Source organism: Mytilus galloprovincialis, chromosome 6, assembly GCF_965363235.1.
Source record: "Mytilus galloprovincialis chromosome 6, xbMytGall1.hap1.1, whole genome shotgun sequence".
NCBI lineage: Eukaryota > Metazoa > Mollusca > Bivalvia > Mytilida > Mytilidae > Mytilus > Mytilus galloprovincialis.
Window position 1 is genome coordinate 25,944,016 of NC_134843.1, and position 16,746 is coordinate 25,960,761.

The following is a 16,746-nucleotide window of genomic DNA, read 5'->3' on the forward strand; positions in this document are numbered from 1 at the left end:
CAGAGCTCACATCCGTTCCGTACTTACTTCGTATCACTACACTAAATATGACATTATATATATATCATTGTATTGTAGTGTACTAAGTATACGGAAAGGAAACGAGCGCTGTACGGAGATTGAAACGGCTTATAGAACACATCAATTGAGGTCGGATCTTCTTCCGACAACTTAAGCTTGTCTGCTTAGTTTACTTTCGAACAAACAAGAATCGCAAAAAAGTTTGCTCAAAATTGAAATTCCAATAAGTAATGCGGAACATTAAACAAACCTCGAAATTTCTACTGATACATATATTGGTAATGTTACAATTAACACCGACCAAGGGTGATTCACATATGGATGACCAGTAATATACATGCACGTAGGAACCCGTCTGAATAGCAAATAAAAATGCATTCTGGAAAAATTTACCGTATATTTGTTTTTTCAAATTCACCATTCATTTCTTTTATTATTTGAATACTTTTTTCATGTCCGGGGCTTTTTATAGCTAAGGCCAAAGGAATTTCGCGACCAGGTGAAATTTTTTTGAAATTCGTTAAATACCTTGTGTTATATTAAGGCATATAGGAATATTTTTCTGAAACAAGTGTCTGTGCATAGGAGTTTGAAATCCTATCAATAACTGGGTAAAAATATAGTTATATACCAAAGTCGACTATCACAGTAGAATTGTAAAATAAAAAAAGTATCCCTATCTATCTTTTGTTCAAAGATGTAATTTGAAACACATTACTCTTTTTACTATTATTTTATCTAGCTTTACAATGTTGGTGGTTTTTTTTTCTCGTTGTTAAAGGTCATATGATGACATTTAAATTCAATTCTTGCCCTTTAGGCTTTGGTTAATGAATTTGTGATTTTCAATTATACAAACCTCCTAATGTTTAGGTCGCCTTACCCATAGGGCTCATAGCTCGGTGTCCGTCGTCTATCGTTTATTATCATCGTCCATTAATGTTTTCAAATATATTCTCCTCTGAAACAACATGGCAAAATTTAACAAAACTTGGCTAAAATCATCATTGTGATGTCCAATTTAAAAAAAATGTGTCCGATAAACTGTCCGGCCATACGAGATGGCCATCATGGCTAAAAATAGAACAAAGGGGTAAAATGTAGAATTTGGCTTATATCTCTTGAATCAAAGTATTTAGATGAAACCTGACATCGTTGAGTTGTCCACCAGGTCAAAATCTTTCTGTTATTAAATATTTAGACAACCCGCTGTTGTGTTGCTTCCCTTGAATTATTATTTTATTAAAGGAAAGTTTCCAGTTTTTGGCCAATCTCTTGAATATCATTATATATAAAGATAAACTTTAACAGCTATCATGTTCAGCAAAATAAGATCTACAAATTAGTCAAAATGACCAAAATGGTCAATTGGCCCCTTTAGGAGTTATTGCCCTTTAAAGTCATTTTTTAACATTTTTATGTATTTTTTGTAATCTTTTACATAAATCTTTTCCTTAAAAACTACCGTATCAAATTTGAGTCAGCTAGGCTACAATAATTATCATCGTATCTTGTTGAATACAATGACCCTGCATACCAACCAACATGTCAGACGTGGCTAAAAATTGAACACAGGGGTAGAATAGAGATTTTGGCTTAATACATCTCTGAATCTTAGGCATTTTCCTTGGAGGAAAGACAAGAAGTTAGCAATATCCTTTAACTCTACTTTTCGCTATATAGATGCTGTTCTAAATAATTCAAAATTTGGTGACTATGTGGAACGCATCCATCCCATCGAACTAAGGATAAAGGATACTACAGATTTCAGTTAAGTCGACCTCATATCTTGACTTACATCTAGAAATTGACAATGAGGGTCGGTTGAAAACAAAACTTTACGACAAAAGAGATGATTTCAGCTTTTCAATTGTGAACATGCCATTTCTAACATGTCTAAGTAGCAACATTCCAGCAGCACCTGCATACGGGGTATGTATCTCCCAATTGATACGATATTCCCGTGCTTGCATTTCCTATCATGATTTTCTTGAAATCTTCCCTTCGTAAATTTTACGGACGCCATCAGAAGTTGGTTGAGCGCTATGGAATAATCATTTAAAATGATATCGGATATGTTCCTTACGTCGTAGCTCCAATCCCCTCCCCTTTAATGAATGTGACCTACTGAATAAAAATTTAGATAGGAAATGGGGAATGTGTCAAAGCGACAACAACTCGACCACAGAGCAGGCAACAGTCGAGGGCCACCAATGGGTCTTCATTGCAGCGAGAATCCCCACATCCTTAGGTGTAATTCAGCTGGTTCCTAAAAATATGTATACTAGTACAGTGATAATGGACGTCATACTTAACTCCGAATTTTACACAAGAAACTAAAATTAAAAGGTAAATACCACTGACAAGTTTATTAGATCTACCAGGTCAATATACTGATTTGTGTAGGTTGAGCATGAGAAGGTAAATACCACTGACAAGTTTATAAGATCTATCAGGTCAATATACTGATTTGTGTAGGCTTAGTATGAGAAGGTTAATACCACTGACAAAATTATTAGATCTATCAGGTCAATATACTGATTTGTGTAGGCTAAGCATGAGAAAGTAAATACCATAGACATGTTTATAAGATCTGCCAGGTCAATATACTGATTTGTGAAGACTTAGTATGAGAAGGTAAACACCACTGACAGGATGTTTTTAAAATATACCAGGTCAATATACTGATTTGTACAGACTATGCAGGAAAAGGTTAATAACACTGACTAGTTTGTTAGATCTACCAGGTCAATATACTGATTTGTGTAGGCTTAGCATGAGAAGGCAAATACCACTGACAAGTCTATAAGATTTGCCAGGTCAATATACTGATGTGTGAAGGATAAGCATGAGAAGGTAAATACAACTGACATGTTCATTAGATCTACGAGGTCAGTATACTAATTTGTACAGGCTTAGTATGAGAAAGTGCCTATCACTGACAAGTTTATTAGATCAACAAGGTCAATATACTGATATGTGAAGGCTTAGCATGAGAAGGTAAAAAATATCACTGACAACTTTATTAGATCTACCAGGTCAATATACTGATTTGTGTAGGCTAAGCTTGAGAAAGTAAATACCATTGACAAGTATACAAGATCTGCCAGGTCAATATTCTGATTTGTGAAGGCTTAGTATGAGACGGTAAACATAACTGACAGGATGTTTTTTAAATCTACCAGGTCAATATACTGATTTGTACAGACTTAGCAGCAAAAGGTTAATAACACTGACTAGTTTGTTAGATCTACCAGGTCAATATGCTGATTTGTTTAGGCTTAGCATGAGAAGGTTAATACCACTGACAAGTTTATAAGATCTGCCAGGTCAATATACTGATTTGTGAAGGATAAGCATGAGAAGGTAAATACCACTGACAAGTTCATTAGATCTACCAGGTCAATAGACTAATTTGTACAGGCTTAGTATGAGAAAGTACATATCACTGACAAGTTTATTAGATCAACAAGGTCAATATACTGATTTGTGCAGTCTGAGCATGAGAATGTTTATACCACTGACAAGTTTATTAGATCTACCAGATTAATATACTGATTTGTGTAGGCCTAGTATGAGAAGGTTATTACCACTGACAAGTTTCTTAGATCTACCAGGTCAATATACTGATTTGTGTAGGCTAAGTACGAGAAGGTAAATACCACTGACAAGTTTTTTAAATCTACCAGGTAAATGCACTAATTTGTTATGAACATCACATAGCCAATTGGTAAAATAATGACAAAGTAATAGCATGTGCATGACATATCTATCTTAATTGAGTTCTCTGATAAAATGTCATCGAATCAGTTTTTATCGTAATTCAAAAGTGAACATAGGTTATATTGACACGACTACTGTGCATTCATGTGGATTACATGTACAAAATAAAACATTTGATACTTTGATTTCCCTGACATATGCAGAAACAGTTTTCATACGGAAAGACTGGTGATTAATTTAAAAAGACAAAATAAACGTACTCATATTTATCATCATATGTTCTTACTTAACCAGGAAGAAGGACTCGTTTTTTTCAATTACCAACAACCATAGTTAGTTAAATGAATGGTATGACACTAGTATGTCTAATGTAAATAAACTTAAGGCAACAGTAGTACACCGCTGTTCATAAGATAAATCGATTGAGATAAAGCAAATCCTGGTAACAAACTAAAACCGAGGAAAATACACAAACTATAAGAGGAAAACAAAAGAACAAGAGAAACACTGAACTGCAATAAAAACAAACCCTAACATATATAGAAACGAAATTGTGAATTGAACCTGGTAAAATGGCAAGCCAAACTTTCCGCTTATATGGCAATGTTAAAAATATTGTTGAAAGGACGTGACAGAAATACAGCACAAACACACGCAATAACAATCATTACAGAAAAACTGAAAAGTAAATGATATAATAAATTCTGAATCAAGCTAATTATGAAAGTACAGAAAACACAGTAGACAAATGTTACCTGGACCTGTATGCAGGATATATCTTAACTGAAATTTTCCTCAAATAATTTCCTTAATCAAGTAAAATATTTAAGTATGCACATTTAAAAAAAAGGAAACGATTAATGTAAGGCATCAAATTATTTCGAAATGATCCATAAACACCTTTTTTGACATTCTCAGTAAAATTTGAACTTCCAAAAGCAATTCCAAAGATCCTCAATTCATTGTATTTACATATCAGATTTATCCTGTTTCTAAGGCATTGTTCATTGTACGTGGGGGTTTGGATTTAGGAGACGTATTTTCTGGGTACAAGCAAGGTTTTTCAACTCTTATAGAACAATACCAATACCTTGCTGAATCTGCGTTGATGCATTCAATTGGTTGGTAATAGGTATACAGGAGCACAAATGATTATTTTCTACAACCAAATTGATGACGGTAACATGTTTACTGGATCATAACTGATCATTCTATACAAACAGTTGATTGTGGTAACAGGTATACTCGAGCATAATTGATAATTTTGTAAAACCAATGATTGAATGAAGTCAAGAAAACAGCATACTGGAGCATAACTGATCAGCCCTACAACCATGATTGAATGAAGCCAATATAACTCTTTGATGATTTTTTTCTTTTACAACAGGAAGTCGATGCATGACTAATATAAAAATTGCCTACACTCTAAAACTCAAAATGAGGGGACGACCATTTGATATATTTGGAGTGGAGGGTAGGTTTTTTTTGTTGGAAAATTTTCTCGATGGATCGTTTATTTTCATCTGTTGCTACAAATGCGTATTTTCTTTCTGCGGCTTGGCAGCACGAACATTCTATGTTGCAAATTATTCAATAGTCTTGTGCAAAGTCATTTATTTTCATTTTCGATTTACGCATTGCAGTGTTATTGAATTTTTCATACCTAAGTTTTCATTACAGATTATTGCGAAAAAAGGAAAAATTGTACGGGACCTTTACTAAACTGACTCATTGATGCTTTAGTCTTGGACACTTGATTATTTTATTCGAAGTTATTTGCTTCGAACCAGCTTTCAGTAACCGCGACTACTCAAAGATCTGTACTTTGTGTATTTCGTGATTTGTATCGATCTGATGAGTATAGACCGTTTTGATTAATCTTTATAATTTGTTTTTATGTTTTGCTGTGACACCACTGTCCCATGAGAGTGAGAGAGTTGGGCACAAGCAAATATGTTTGAACCTGCTATATTCTGTATGCACCTGTCCCAAGTCAGGAGCATGTAATTCAATGTCTGTCGTTTGTTGTTGTATATCATATATTTGAATATTTGATTTTTTGCACCATTTACGCTTTTTGGTTTGTGACTGTCCGTTAGTTCGTTCGTCCATTTGTCCGTTCGTCCGTCCGTTCGTTCACCCCGCTTCAGGTTAAAGTTTTTAGTCAAGGTAGTTTTGTATGAAGTTCTTGTATTTCTTCCATTATTTCCTTGATAGAGAGTGTCTGCTTACAAGGGAGCGTTGAAAGCATAGTTAAAACTGGTCAAGTTGAGATCATACCTTAGTTAATTGTTCGGACACCATCACGAGTAAGTTGACCGTTATGAAAGAATATCGAATATGTTTTATGTCGTTACTTCAATCCCCTTCCCTATTCACTATTGTGACATACCGAATTAGGAATATTTACAGGGTTTGTGAGCAACACGACGGGTGCCACATGTGGCGCAGGATCTGCATACTTATCCGGAGTACCTGAGACCCCCCCCCCCCGTTTTTGGTGGGATTTGTGTAGCGTAGTCTTTAGTTTTCTATTTTGTGTCTTGTGAACTATTATTTATCTGTTTTTCTTTTGGATTTATCCCAGGCATAGATTACCTTAGCCGTATTTGGCACAACTTTTGGGAATTTTGTATCCTCAATGCTCTTCAACTTTGTACTTGTTTGGTTTTATAGATATTTTGATATAATCGCAACTGACGAGTCTTATGTACGTAGACGAAACGCGTGTCTGGCGTACTTAATTATAATCCTGGTACCTTTGATAACTATTGATCAATGAGTTTTACTGTTCTTCTGGTATCTTACTCTCCTCTTTGAATATCAAACTGAAATTTAGTTCATATATCCCTTATCAGATGATCTTTCTCATTTCAAATTAGAGTGTTGACCCGAATTTCAAGGAACATAAAAAAAAATAATAGTGCGTGTTGGAATCATTGTACTATGGACACATTCTTGTTCGTTTATTGTTCTTTTCATATATGTCAGGTCGTCAATTTTCTCCTTTTAATTTATCATTTCGGGGTCTTATGGGTTTGTGTTTCGCGACAAAGAAGGCCATACGGTGATATGTATTCGTTATATTATACATCATTTGGTATTTGTTGGATCGTTGTCTCAATTATTGGCAATCCTATCAGATCTTCATATCTTGTATTTATATTAACACATAATTTAAGAAGTTTTATGAATAGAAATAAATTACAATATTTAGCACCTTAAAAACATGTGTCAGCAGAGTTTATTACAATATTTGAAATGATTTTTAAAAAATCGATATTTTCTTCATTCCTACTGCAAATATATTGGATACTATATATAGGAATTAAATCTTTACTGTATCTTTGCATCAATTCTATCGACTGTGTCATCCTGCTATAAAAGAGCTAGTTTTATTAACGGACACATATTTCATCTATTTTAACTACTGATGAATAGGGACAGCATGGTTATCATCATAATTATTTATGGTGTCGTTGTAATAAACCCAATATGCCATGGAACATCAGATATTAAGAAGAAAATGAAATTTACATTAGAAAAAGAAGAGATAATTGTTTCAAGTGATTCAACAACTACAACTAAAGCAGATTCTGTTATACAATGCACCACTTTGTGTACTAGCGAACAGGAGTGTGAGACCGCAAGCTATGATCGTACTACAGGACAATGTAGATTGGACTCCAACAGTAACCCACAGACAAAAACAATTAAAACTGGAATTGTTGTCTTTAAAAGTAAGTAAGACTTATCATATGTAAAATACATGTAAATAATTCACCGAGACATTATTTCTCCGATATTGAAAGTTTCAGTAATTAAAATGTGAAATGGGTTAGAAATTCCTTAACAAGGATATAAAATCTTCATTTCTCCCAGTTTAATATATGACCGGAGTATCGTAGTTGTATTCTGTACAGCATATATAGTTTCTGAGCTGTACAAGACTAATTGGGTCAACATCTAGTATAGCTAGGGAATACGTTTTGGGTAGGTCAACATATATGATAGCTGGGCAATACGTTGTTGGTTAAAGTTGTCTTTGTTCGTTGGTATATTAAAAAGATTTATGTACTCTTATGTAATGTTAATATAATGTCTTTATCTAACGCCAGTCTTGTGTAATGTAAAGTTAATGTATTTACCTAACAGTAGTCTGGTGTGATATAAAGTTAATGTGTTTATCTAACAACGCACAGTCTAGTGTTTTTAAGGTTAATATGTATTTGTAACAACAGTCTAGTGTGATGTAAAGTTAATGTGTTTATTTTACAACAGTCTGGGGTGATGTAAATTTAATGTCTTTGTCTAACGCCAGTCTGGTGTGATGTAAAGTTAATGTATTTATCTAACAACTGTCTGGTGTGATGTAAAGTTAATGTGTTTATCTAACAACAGTCTGGTATGATGTAAAGTTAATGTGTTTGTCTAACAACAGTCTGGTGTGATGTAAAGTTAATGTGTTTATCTAACAACAGTCTGGTGTGATGTAAAATTAATGTGATTATCTAACAACAGTCTGGTGTGATGTAAAGTTAATGTGTTTATCTAACAACAGTCTAGTGTGTTTATAAGTTAATATGTATATGTAACAACAGTCTGGTGTGATGTTAAGTTAATGTGTTTATCTAACAACAGATTGGTGTGATGTAATTATAATGTCTTTATTTAACGCCAGTCTGGTGTGATCTTTATCTTACAACAGTCTGGTGTGATGTAAAGTTTATGTCTTTATCTTAGAACAGTCTGGTGTGATGTAAAGTTAATGTGTTTATCTAACAACAGTCTAGTGTGATGTAAATATAATGTCTTTTTCTAACGACAGTCTGATGTGATGTAAAGGTAATGTGTTTGTCTAACGACAGTCTGGTGTGATGTAAAGTTAGTGTGTCTGTCTAACAACAGTCTGGTGCGATGTAAAGTTAAAATCTTTATATAAAAACAGTCTGGTGTGATGTAAAGTTAATGTCTTTATCTTACAACAGTCTGGGTGGATGTAAAGTTAATATCTTTTTCTAACAACAGTCTAGTGTGATGTAAAGTTAGTGTCTTTATCAAACAGCAGTCAGGTGTGATGTAAAGTTAATGTCTTTATCGAACAACAGTCTGATGTGATGTACAGTTAATGTGTTTATCTAATAACAGTTTGGTGTGATGTAAAGTTAATGTCTTAATCTTACAACAGTCAGGTGTGATGTAAAGTTAATGTGATTATCTTCAACTTTGTGGTGTGATGTAAAGTTAATGTGTTTTATTTAACAACATTTTGGTGCAATGTAAAGTTAATGTGTTTATCTAACAACAGACTGGTGTTTAATTTCAACATATTTTATTTGCTAAAGTTAGGCAAAATGATTGAGACACAATTAGATTATACATTTGATGTTAAATGCATATTCTTATAATAACAATGATATAAGCATGCTTGTAAGAATCAAGTAAAGAAGGTTCGCTTAGAAAAAGGCAATAGTTTTAGAATGACACATATCGCAGTTGAGTTAAAATAAAAAAAAAGTGTTTTAGACCGCACAGATACTACGTTGTTAATGTACATAGAAGACAACATGTAATAAAATTCTTTCTAAAAAAAGAAGAGTCGAAGGATATAACTAATACCAGTCTGGTGTCATAAGACTGGTAAAAAATCTCATCATAAATGCCATAATTGGAATTTTGTATTTGCGCCAAACACGTTTCGTCTATAAAAAACTCACAAGTGACGCTTGAATAAAAAAAGGTAAAAAAAGTACGAAGTTGAAGAGCATTGAGGACCAAAAATACAGCCAAATACAGCTAAAGTAATCTATTTCTGAGGTAGAAAAGCCTTAGTATTTCAAAAATGCAAAGTTTGTTAATTTATAATTATGAACATGTCAATCTAACTCAAGTCAACACAGTAGTGCTGACTACTGGGCTGGTAATACCCTTGCATATTCGTTCAGGGTATTCCATCAGCAGCGGCATCGACCTAGACGCGCTTTTCGTCTCCAAAAGACTCATCAGTGACGCTCGAATCAACAAATAACAGTTTATTCAAAACCAGAAGTTAAGCTTGATCTGACCGGGATAAGCGATCTAACACCAGTTTAGTCTGATGAAATTTGAAGATTTAATTAAACATAAGTACTGTATATATAAATTGTAATCAGTTAATGCAGCTCCAGTGGTGTAATGTGAATGTATTGCGTTTATTGAATATCAAGTGAAACAATGCAATGTATCAGACTGGTGCTAGATACAATTTATTTATCTCTATATGCATAAATATTTTAAAATTATAGATCACGAACTAACGGACTGCTCCAAAATGCCCAATGGAAGTATCAACGGCGTCTACAAGATTTTTGTAAACAATGTTAACAGATATATTGATGTATATTGTGATATGACAGCCGGTGGATGGACGGTATGTTCAATTTAAGAATCAGAGCTTCAAAGATTCTGAAAATGTTTGAATGATAGTCGGTTCAGATAAATTTGTCATCTTGATATTCTTTTCCCATAAATATGTTAAATTAAGGCAACAGTAGTAAACCGCTGTTCCAAAGTCATTAAAGATGTCCGGGTTACAAACAGAAAAAAAACGAGAGAAACACATCCACTCTCTAAGGCTGAAACAACTTGACACCAGATACACTGCAGTGCAACAAAAACAATCGCCAATGCAACATACTTAGAGTCAGAACAAAAATATGTTAATGCATATACAATTGGATTTTATTATAACTGAGGTATGTTGACATGGTAAATATGTGTTCCAACTGACTACATTTTCAGAACACGATATCTGTAACAAACATAAGCTTTTAGCTACTCCTTTACAAGCAGAACCAAAAACAATGAAAGTTCCAACTATGTACTCGCTCCCGAAGCTTCACAAAACACCTTACACATACAGATTTATTTCGGCTTCAAGTCATTGTTCCACTACTACATTTTCTTTTCTTCTTACTAGTACACTTGGTACAATCAAAAACCTGATAATAAATTGTTCAAATAGGAGAAAATAGTGGAATTAATTACTTTTGGAGTGTCAAAAACTCTTTTTTTACCACTTTGCCTAATATTCTCATTAAGAAAAAAATCACACACCTAATAAAATGGGAATTTAAAAAGTCAGAATGTGAATACATATGTTCAAACTCTTTAAGGTCTTTTTTAGTCCAATGTAGCAATAAACAAAATAACTATTTCAACTGGACATGCTTTGATACTATATTTGCCTTTGAATTTTTACTAGATTACATTTTTGTTTGCACTGGAGATTTCGTATATCGTCAAGTTATCGGAACTAAAACTGTGCATCGCTTATTGCGGACCTGTTGTTGTATTGCTATGAGTTAAGGGGCCAGCTTCTGAGTGCGGGAGTTTCTCGTTGCATTGAAGACCTATTGGTGACCTTTTGCTGCTGTCTGTTCTATGGTCGGGTTGTTGTCTCTTTGACATATTTCCCATTTTCATTCTCAATTTTATTCTTGTTTGTCGTTTTTATAGATTAGACCGTTGGTTTGACTATTTGAATAGTTTTGCACTATTCATTTTTGGTCCTTTATAGCTTGCCGTACTTTGACCTATAATATTTTACTAAAATTATAAATTGTGACTTTGATGGATAGATGTCTCATTGACCCTCATATCACATCTTCTACATACATATATAAAATTGTGATAGTGTTAAATGTAGTGAAGATTGAACAATCTTTTTAATCAATTCAACATGTGCTCAAGTTAAAACAATTTGGAGGAAAAGGAGGAGGCCATACCGAAAGGTATTGTTTTTGTAAAACGAGTTGTAACAAAGAATATTTTAGTGCATGAATTTATATATTTTGTTGTTGTTGGACAATATGTATTGAACACCCTACTATATACCTCAGATTTTCAAGTAGTCATAGCTATTCAAGTTATATCATTTAGTAATAATGTATCAATGTATCAAAACGTTTAAACATTTTATGGGGAACATATTATAGTATACCATTGCTTGTCCCTCAGTTTGTCCGTACATCGTCAATATGTCGGGCAATGACTCAAAAACGCGTTAACTAATTTTCATGAAACTTTGATGAATTGATTATATCGATTGCCGAGAGTTTCTTTTGTTTTGTTTTCATGAAACTCACGTCTCGAAGTTTCTTGATTTTTTTATGAAAGTTTTATGAAAAAGGGGAAATTGTCCTGTTTTCGGACAATCAATCAATATCTAAAAAGTAAAATCACAAAAATACTTAACTCCAAGGAAAATTCAAAACGAAAAGTCCCTAATCAAATGGCAAAATCAAATGATATTGGGGTTGTCTCATTGTCACTCATACCACATCTTCATATATCATGTATATCTATGATATGTAAATAGACAGCAGTCATCACTGTGTCACAATCACAAAACAAACAAATAATCAATAAGCACAAAAAGCATCTATCAAATTAAAAAAAACCACATGCATTGCTTCGCGTGTTTGATGGTCATAAAATGTGAACGTCACATATATAAAATAAAACTTTAGTAGATTGTTTATATATATTCGCGTAAGATCCCTTCCGATTTTTAACGTGTTTAGATTTTAGATTTCTAAGTTATTAGTTTTTGTTGATAAAAAAGAGGTTATTTTCCAGTTTCAGACAACATCTTAAAAAAAATCTATAAGCAGTTTTCATGAAACTTTGGTGGCATGTTTATACGATTTTTTAGTTTTATTTTTTATCATGGTTTGATATGACATTGCTCATATCACATCTCTTCATTTATTTCGTTTTACGGAATTATTTTGCAGTTACATATTACTGTACAAGCTTTGTAAAAGTCAATCGCCGTTTGTAATTTGACACATTTTTAAGAAAATTTTGTAAACAAAGTTGCCCATTTTAATACTTTTCACGGAAAACTGTAAATTTCATTTCTGAAAGTAACATCTTCAAAGTGTAAGCAATGTAGTTTCGCTTCATTAACATATTGTGAACATGTACAATTATGCGAAAAGGATTTATAACCAGCTTGCAATAACAATTTATACAATTTGCATTGTTTTGATCAAGTAATAAAAACTAGTTACAGTGTTAACAAAAAACGTCAGTTTCCACACAAATTTACAAATATACTGACTGCTTAAATCTCATTTCTGATTATCACCTAGCAAATGTAAATGACAGGTGTTCTTTTTCCGTTCTTAGACACAACCAGAAATATTGTCACTGAGAACAAATATTAATATGAAAGCCGGATTCCAAAAGGTGGCCGATGTATGGTAATGGCCAATGTTACGGTATAATAAATAAATTTGGTGTATTTACTGTCTTCTGATTGGTTAAAAGTATTAGCTTTATTTTCAATGCTGTCAATTTTTATGGTGTCACGCCAACTCTGATGTTATGTATTCATACGCCAACATGTGTGTACGTTGTTATCGTTAATATAAATAATATAAAAAGTTCTTTGAGCCTAATTTTTTATAGAAATTTATTTATAATGAATGGCAATAATTTATTTTGAATTTATTGAACCATAAAATTAATTTTTGACTTTTCACATTTAACATAATCGTCTTTGCGTATTATTTAATGTGAATAGTCAAAAATTTATTTTATGGTTCAATAAATTCAAAATAAATAATAGCCATTCTTTAAATGTATAAAACTAGCCTGAACAACGGTCTTGAATTGAATGTAACTGTGCTAATAGAATCATGCCGGCTGGACGAATCTCTCATTGTAATGAACACTTTTCTTCAATTTTATAGTAATACCTGTTTAAATGTAACCAATCAACATTTGTTATTCATTTGTTCGATGTGTTTGAACTTTTGATTTTGCCGTTTGATTTCTGTCTTTCTGTTTTGAGTTTTGAGTTTTGAGTTTTCGGTATTTTTATTTTATTTTACTTTTTATATACCTATTTAACTGGTAAAACATATATTTAATACACGTTTAGTAGAAAATACAGAGGAATGCACGACACATCAGGAGATGCTTACCCTTTCAATACACCAGGTCCCGCTCTTTTAAGGGTTCATCCGATTGCCCATATTTTTGTTTGCTACATCGGTAAACTACTGTTGCCTTAATTTATACAAGTAACTAAATCTATAAGTCTTCACTTGGACCATAATTTCTATGTATATAAATATTGACTTGTGAGTTCTGAATACACCGTTCCTTTATTTCAACTAGATTACTACGAAACAGTTTATTATCTATGTTATAGGTGATCCAAAGACGACAAGATGGGTCAGTAGATTTTTATAGAGACTGGTTAGACTACAAGAAAGGATTTGGCAACGTTTCTGGAGAATACTGGCTTGGTAAGTTTGAGTATAACTAACATATTGACATTTGTGTTTTCGCAGTTTCAAGCCAGATTAAAGAATGGCGGGTTAAATTTAGGACGTGAAAGAGCTAGAATCTAAAATCTACGTAGGTTTCTCTGATAAACCTTTTTTTCTGTGAAACTTTGAGATTGTGGGTAATATAATTATTTGTGCCATAAAAAAGCAAAGTCACGTGATCTTTTGGGAAAAGTCTGGAAAATTGCTAATTGATTACAATTACAATGTAAATGATGTCAATATATTTTAATTCAAAATGGATTTATTTCTAAGACGGTGAACTAAATAAATACACAATGACTTATGATTATAACACAGGTAAATATTTACATAAAAAAGTTTAGATTAAGTATCTACCATCGTTGCACTTCTGTGTTGACACAAACTGTCATTGATATGGTCATAATAGTAAATTTTCTGCCTCAGGAATATATTACATTAGCTGTATTTGGCAAAACTTTTAGGAATTTCTGGTCCTCAATGCTCTTCAACTTCGTACTTTATTTGATTTGAGCGTAACTGATGAGTCTTTTATAGACGAAACGCGCGTATGGCGCAAACATATAAATTTCAATCCTAGTTCCTATAATAAATTTATTTCTTTGTATTATGTTAATAGAAATAAGAAGAGGTTGACACCAAACAGATAATCAATTCAATCTTAAAAAACTTATGATACAGAAGTCGGTTAGGACAATAGAGAAAAAATAATTACATTAAATGTTGTTAAAAAAAATGGAAAGATATTTCGTATAAGCATCAATTTATGTTGTCAAAAAATCACTATAACTTTAACAGACTTCTGTGCAATGACATCATTATATTGTCAGTAAACAAAAAGTACAAAACATCAACCTTGAAAAGACAATCTTGTTTTATTTCTAAAGGCAACGACAACATCTTTAATATCTTGAATGGAAAGTCGTATAGTTTGAGATTTGACTTAGAGAGGAGTTCTGGACAGAGAAGCTATGCTCAGTACGAGATATTCAAAATAGCAGACGAGTCTGAAGATTATAATTTAACATTAGCTGGGTACTCCGGAACTGCTGGTAAGCTTTTAAGTAAGAGCATGCCATATACTTCGGATCACACGGTGATGTTTTGACAAAATATTACGGAAGCGTATTAGCGCCACACAATTTATTTTTCATGTTTAAGGTCTTTCCTTTGCCAAAAGAGAAAGACCGTACTGTATTTCTTCATAATATTATTATTAAGATCTTTCCTTTTCCAAAAAGGAAAGACCTTACTTTACTTCTTCTGATTATTATCATTATTAAGGCCTTTCCTTTTCCAAAAGGAGAAGACCTTACTGTATTTCTTCACTTTATTATTATTAGGTCTTTCCACTTTTCGAGGATACCTATAGTATTTATTGTCCCTGAAATGTTTTATTTTAAGGTAAATAACTTATTTCTTCAGATTGGTACATGATACAGCCATAAGATCTTTTGCAAAATATTGAGTGACAAATGAGACCTAACTGTATTTCTTCTGTCTATTATTATTATAATTTTTATTATTCTTTTAGTTCCTCCAAACTTTGACAAAATTTCCCTCCGTTACAGATAGCTATGTCGCTTTGAGGTTCACACTTTGTATCGGTGTCATAATTACCTATCCGGAACTTACCCTGTGAATCGTAAAATTTTGTCGGTCTGGAATAATCTGCCCAAAAACTAAAACCTTGTTATCATTCGAACTACGTAACCCTAATAGGTAATTGATAGTGTTTTGCCCCTGTGACAATTGACCATTAAAACTCAGAAAAAATAAGTCGTAGCCACCTAGGGTATTCACCAATGATCATCCATTGATGTGACTTTGAAAAATACCTTCAGGTCAAATTTGTATCTTGACATTGACCTTAGACCTAACACATTCCTATGAGATAATCTCAGAAACCCTTATACTTACAGAAGTTATGAATGCCGGGAAATGTTCGGGTCATTAAGGCGCAACTGTGTTACATTTTGATAAAAGAGATTTAATCTTTCTTTAAGGGGCATAATCTCTTTTTTAGGTTTCTGAAAAGACTAAACCAGCTTTTACTATTAAGCCAAAGGTCTTATACCCACAGGGCTTTCAGCAATGCATTGGGTATGGTCGAGTTTTGGTCCCAGATAGCAAAAAAAGTTTTTTTTTAATCTTATTTAAAGGATTAAAGTGTGTTTTAGGGGATTTTAACGGTGACCATGACTTTTGACCCAACAACTTTTTATTGGATATCTCAAAAACGATTATAAATTCAATCATTGTACACAATGATCGAAGAGATTTGACCTTTCCCTTATTACAGGCAAAATTATATAGAGAATATTTATTTTTGGAATCAGTGTGAATAAAGCTATCATATGATGCCGAAAGTAACATTGTTTAAACCGAAGTTGACACTTGAATCCTTCATTTCAGGCAAAAATGTAAAGAAACCATATATTTATTGAATCAGAATGAGAAACCCATACTTGGACGCCAATAGTAACTTTGAGAAAATCGGAAGTAGCTTCTTATCAATTATTAAGCAAATTGGTGTGGAACAATCGGTTTTTAATTATTTGTTCTAATCATAGTTAGGTCTTTCCACTTTTCATATTGAAATGAATTTGTTGCCAATGATGTGGAATAGTAATGGGGATTTGGGGATTTCAAAACCCTCCCTGTATAACCAACCACT